Source organism: Suncus etruscus, chromosome 13 (genome assembly GCF_024139225.1).
Source record: "Suncus etruscus isolate mSunEtr1 chromosome 13, mSunEtr1.pri.cur, whole genome shotgun sequence".
In the NCBI taxonomy this organism is placed as follows: domain Eukaryota; kingdom Metazoa; phylum Chordata; class Mammalia; order Eulipotyphla; family Soricidae; genus Suncus; species Suncus etruscus.
The window spans coordinates 27,621,199-27,627,249 of record NC_064860.1 but is presented as its reverse complement, the minus strand read 5'-3'; the positions used below and the strand labels follow the sequence as shown (position 1 = coordinate 27,627,249).

The 6,051-nt window shown below is 37.9% G+C and overlaps 1 non-coding gene across 1 annotated transcript; it reads left to right on the top strand.

Moving 5' to 3' along the window:
- The first annotated feature begins 439 nt into the window (after nt 1-439).
- LOC126026393 (small nucleolar RNA SNORA51) lies at nt 440-573 on the top strand. Its single transcript, XR_007501679.1, has one exon. It is a non-coding gene; the product is annotated as a small nucleolar RNA SNORA51 (small nucleolar RNA).
- Nucleotides 574-6,051: the final 5,478 nt, after the last annotated feature.

Genomic DNA, 6,051 nt, shown 5'->3' with positions numbered 1-6,051 from the left:
TACATATACACAATGGAATATTATGCAGTCATCAGAAGAGATGAAGTCATGAAATTTTCCTATACATGGATGTATATGGAATTTATTATGCTGAGCGAAATAAGTCAGAGGGAGAGAGAGAAACACAAAATGGTCTCCGTCATCTATGGGTTTTGAGAAAAATGAAAAACATTTGTGTAATGATTCTCAAAGACAAAATAGAGGAGGACTGGAGGGTCCAGCTCCCGACATAAAGCTCACCACAGGGATCATTTAGTGCAGTAACAGAAATAATTACACAGAACTATCATAACAAAATATGACTGAATGAGGGAAGTAGAAAGCCTGTCTAGAGTACAGACCAGTGTGGGGTGGGGAGGAAGGACACTTGGGATATTGGTCATGGGAATGTTGCACTGGTGAAGGATTATATATATTAAAAAATCAAAAGAAAAGATAAGGCCTCCCAATTCTTACCACAGGCTGTGTTCTTTATACTGACTGTATAGAAAGAGGAGGTACAGTACGTGCACCCCATATACATCTCAATACAGGCCCTTTGCCTGGTCTGTATTGTGAATTTGGGACAAAACTAAATTAAAAAAAAAATGGCCTCAAAAAATAGAAACAAAATAAAGGAACTCTTTTCACAGTTCCATCTCATAGAATTATTCTGGTGCCAACTATTAAACTGTTCATTTGTTTCTTTTTTTGTGAAAGAATAAAATGCTTTCTGCACCAAGTCAATAATTCGTAGATTGATTACTTAATCCTACTGTGGTTGTCAGTCTATCCAGCTCTTTGTTTCTGGAAATGAGACCTACATTCAGTCAGGACCTGTGATCCTGGAGGCTTCAAGTTGCCCTCTTAGTCAGGATAATGTCAACATTCTGCGATTGAATTGTTTTCTGCAAATGCATTTCCAAAGTAAGAGAGGAAATAAAATTCTCCAGCCCCAGAATAAGTATAGTTTTTGTTAGCTCAAAACCACACTTGATAAAATAAAAGTGTTTTCCTGATAAATGGCTATGCCCTCAAATTCAGGGGCCAGAAGAGGGTAAATTGTGTAGCTCCAGGATCTGCTTATATATGTCCACAGGCTATAGTTGGTAATCAAGGACAAGGCAGAAAATGACCCTGAGTCATTCATAGAAGTTTTCTGCCTGAGGAGTGACTTCAGGATATTTAATGGGGGCTGAAATCTTATTAAGCTCCTGTTAATAAGAAAAATCTCCTTATTTATTTAATGGCTATGATTAGAGAAAAGGCCTCATTTTTAACTCTCAGGAAATAAACTTGTTTTTCTTGCCATACTTCACAGCTGTGTATCCAATTAATTATTTATTTTACTATTTCAGAGCTGAAAAGTGGAACGCCATGCTCATATCCGAGTGTTTAATGCTCTTTCAAGGATAGAGTTTTAAAATTATTGCTAATTAATTACTAACAAGATAAACTTACAAGAATTAAACTTCCCCAAAAGAGAGAACTTGGAAACTTTCAAGAAGAAAAATTCTGATCTTATTTTTCTTTATTGTAGAAGGAACTCTTCTTAAATTGTAGACACTCTATTGTGTCTATCCAAGTTTCCACCCAAGTCTCTAAGAATAAGATTCAAGTCCTGTCCCTTTCATGCAGAACGATTTATAAAGTGACTCTTGGGCCCGGAGAGATAGCACAGCGGTGTTTGCCTTGCAAGCAGCCGATCCAGGACCTAAGGTGGTTGGTTTGAATCCCAGTGTCCCATATGGTCCCCTGTGCCTGCCAGGAGCTATTTCTGAGCAGATAGCCAGGAGTAACCCCTGAGCACTGCCGGGTGTGGCCCAAAAACCAAAAAAAAAAAAAAAAAAATAAAAGTCTCTTTATAGAGAATCCTTCTTAGTTTACATTGCTCATTGACCTGGAATTTAAAGGGTGAGTGCCTCTCTTTTCTCCGGGGAGCAAGTCCATGTAAGCAATGTTACCTGAAGAACTGGAACTGTAGTCACACACGGAGGACAGTAGCTTGATGGAGATGATGACCTTATAGGCAGCCGGCTCCTCACACCTGAAAGTTCAGACTGGTATTTTACATCTGAGGCAAGAGAAGCAGGTGACAGAAAAGGAGGTCTTTTCCATTACTCCACTATGAAAGTTAAAACATGCAAGCTGAATTCCACCAAGACAGAGGTGGAGTTTTGGTCAGGTGCAGGACTTGGGATGGGGTCAGAATTCTGATGGAATAACTAACACTACATACTTATTGTGCTGACAAAGCCTCTCTGGTTAGCTAGAAATGTTCTAGTTTGAATAGGAAGGTGCATCAATGTTAGCAGTGTTTTTCGTCATCTTAATTTTATTTAAATTAAAAATATCCAAATTTCTCTGTGTCTGTGATGTTAAAGGAGGAGGAAGGGAAGAAACTAAATCTAGTAATGCATTCAAACAGGGTAACAGGGAACTTTCTGAATCCATATTAGAGGGGACATGGGGTACTTGCTGGGCTCAGTTGTCTTTGAAAACCTATAGGATGACTCTTTACATGGCCAGGGCTCTGAAAACCTTATTGTGGCTGCAGAAACCCTAAATATTTGTCTCAGAAAGGCAACCTTGTTATTTGAGAGTACTACCAATAATAAAATCATCATTAAGCAGAGAGTAAAACATTCATGAAATACTACTTTCTCAGCACTTAAATAAACCAAATATTACAACATTATTATGCCTACAATGTAGTAAACATTAGAAAACTATAAGTCCTATTATGCTTCATATTTTACACATTACACCACTTTACTCAGTGAGGCAGAGTAAGGCTAAACAGATGAACTATGATTGAGCAGCAGATGGAGAAGAAAAATCAGAATTGTCAGACTCTGAGCTTCAGGAAGATCCTGGGAGGCCTTATCATACTATTTTAAAATTTTCACTAGAATCCTGGAGACAGGAGAATGTAACAGCTAATTATACAGACTGGTTTACAGAGAAAATGTTGATTCATTGCCTTACATGTTCAGGCATTTATTTTGTTCTCTGTCCAAATACCTACATATTACTTAGTAGCAAGATCTATATTTCTGCAAGTGTTTCCCCTCGAATTATAGATGGAATTTATGTATCACTGTTTTAAACAGTACTCAAATGTACTTTTATTCACTCTGCTATCTGTTCATCTGAGCACAAAATATTTTATCTGGATCAGGTTTATCAGACAACTCCAGGGTGATTTTTCCACCCCTACATGCTCCAAATCCCTTACGTTAGTAGTTTTATTTTTCTGTCACCTACTTATTGACTCTGTTTTCTTAGAATATTGTTTCTCAGAGCAAGAGTGACTCATCTATGCTAAATCAGCAGATAAGGGAGGGTAGAGAGGAGAGAGAATCAGAATCTATCTGAGAGTCTATCTGTGAAGCCTAGAGCAGAAGGGAATCCATTTTGTCAAACCAATGTTAAGTTTCCATTTAATGCTAATAAAACTAATTAATACTAATTTAATACTATAATAATTTAATACTAATAATCCTAATTCCATTTAATTGCTAAGTTTCTATCCCAACAATAATGACACAGACCCTAAGTTTCTATAAAACACAATATACCACCCTGGACATCTAGCTATAAAAGGACATGATGAAACAGACTAGACAACAGACAATCAACTTACAGGTCAAGACTTCCTGCTTCTAAGCAAATATAACCCAGCTTGTGAACCCCAAGGATGGGGAATTGACTTCTAAGGGAGGTGGCCCTGGCTGGCCAGTTTGTAGCTTGTTGGTAGACTAAATAATCCTTTGCTTTGCTTTATTTCAATTGTGTGGTCTCATCCTTCAACTTTAGATTTCAACACTACCTAAGTTTAGGATCATAGCTAAAAGAAAAATGATGACCATAGAAGAAATCTTGATGGCAAGGAAATTAGAGGGGTAATTTATCATAACAATCAGTCATGATAAGAACTATAGGTAAAAAACACAAGAAAATAAATGCATAAATATTATCAGCAACTCTTTGCCCAATTTTAAACTGTATTGCAAAGCAATAGTTATCAAAACAGCCTGGTATTGGAATAAAGAGATCCTCAGATCAGTGGAATAGATGAGTAATCTTGAGTCTATTGGAACTTCTACTTTCATAAAACTGAAGAAACATATAATATGATAACTATTATCATATTATTATATATAACATATCATTATATTATAAAAGCCTTTCCCATAAAATATGATACAAGACAAGGCTGCCCTCTCTCACCACTCCTATTCAACATAGTACTGGAAGCACTTGCCATAGCAATTAGGCAAGAAAAATATATCAAAGGCATCCAGATAGGTAAAGAAGAAGTCAAATTCTCACTGTTTGCAGACAACATGACAATATATTTAGAAAACCCTAAAGATTCGGCCAAAAAGCTTCTAGAAACAATAGATTCATATAGCAAAGTGGTAGGCTACAAAATTAACACGCAAAAGTCAATGGTCTTCTTATACATTAATAATGGTAGAAAAGAAATGAACATTAAGAAAACAATCCCATTCACATTAGTGCTTCACAAACTCAAATATCTTGGGGTCAACTTAACTAAAGAGGTGAAGGACCCATACAAAGAAAACTACAAAAGCCTGCTTCAAGAAATAAGAGAGGACACAAGGAAATGGAGACATATACCCTGCTCATGGATAGGCAGGATTAATATAGTTAAAATGGCAATACTCACCAAAGTATTGTACATATTTAATGCAATCCCTCTAAAGATACCCATGACACATTATTCAAAGAAGTTGATCAAACACTCCTGAAATTCATTTGGAACAATAAGCACCCACAAATAGCTAAAGCAATCCTTGGGGAAAAAATATGGGAGGCATTACTTTTTCCAATTTTAAAATGTATTACAAAGCAATAGTTATCAAAACAGCATTGTATTGGAATAAAGACAGATCCTCAAATCAGTGGAATAGACTTGAGTATTCAGAGAATGTTCCTCAAATATACAATCAAGTAATCTTTGATAAAGAGACAAGAAATCCAAAATGGAGCAAGGAAAGCCTCTTCAACAAGTGGTGTTGGCGGTGAGTGTTGCCTGTATGTGTTTTTCTTCTGTCCTGTCTCCTGAACCTCTTGAGAGTAGGCCGAAAAGGGCCCAGAAAAATAGCTCTTCCAGAGGCTCATCCAAGGACCGGAATGCCAAGGAACTGTGTCTGACCATGAAAACCGGCTATCCGCAATATTCTGCAGAAAGGCAGATCCCCTGTTTGTGATATCAGGCTGGAAAAATCTATGCCTGCCCACTGGTTCTGACCGTGAGAAACCGTGAGTGTTGCCTGTACGTGTTTTTCCACTGTCCTGTCTCCTGAACCTCTTGGGAGTGGGCCTAAAAGGGCCCAGAAAAATCACTCTCCCAGAGGCTCCAGAAGAGCATGGCTTTGCTTCGTGGCTGTGCGCTCTTTCTAATGAAAGAACGCCACTGCAACAAAAAGAAAAAAAAATCACACTAAAAACTGTGCTGGATCTCTGAACCCCAGAATCTCTCTCCAGACTGTCTTCTCTGCTGCATGCTTGGGCCTAAGGTTTGGTTCTGTGTGAAGCTTCATCCAAGGAGGGCTCCCCTTCCTTGGAGGCGAGTTGACCCACCCAGAAAGGGTGGAACCAGAGGAGCGTGGTCACGCACATCATTTAACCAATGAATACCACACAACACATAGAAAAACCCACAATACAAGTGTGACAATGGGGAAACAACGCAGGCCAACATCAGACATAGAGAATGAAGATGGCAACTCTGATGACTGGAAAACGGCCAACCAACTAGTCAATCTCCCAGATAAGGAGTTTAGAGAAGAAATATGGAAGATGCTCAAAGAGCTCAAAGAAACCATGGATCAAGTTGAACAGAACACTAATAAGAACAAGTGGTGTTGGCACAACTGATACAACTGGTTAGCCACTTGCAAAAAAGCGAACTCATACACTCATCTAACACCAGGCACAAAGATCAAATACAAATGGATTTAAGACCTTGATATCAGGCCTAAAACCATAAGATATATAAAAACAACATGTAGGTAAAACACTATATGACACTGAGACTAA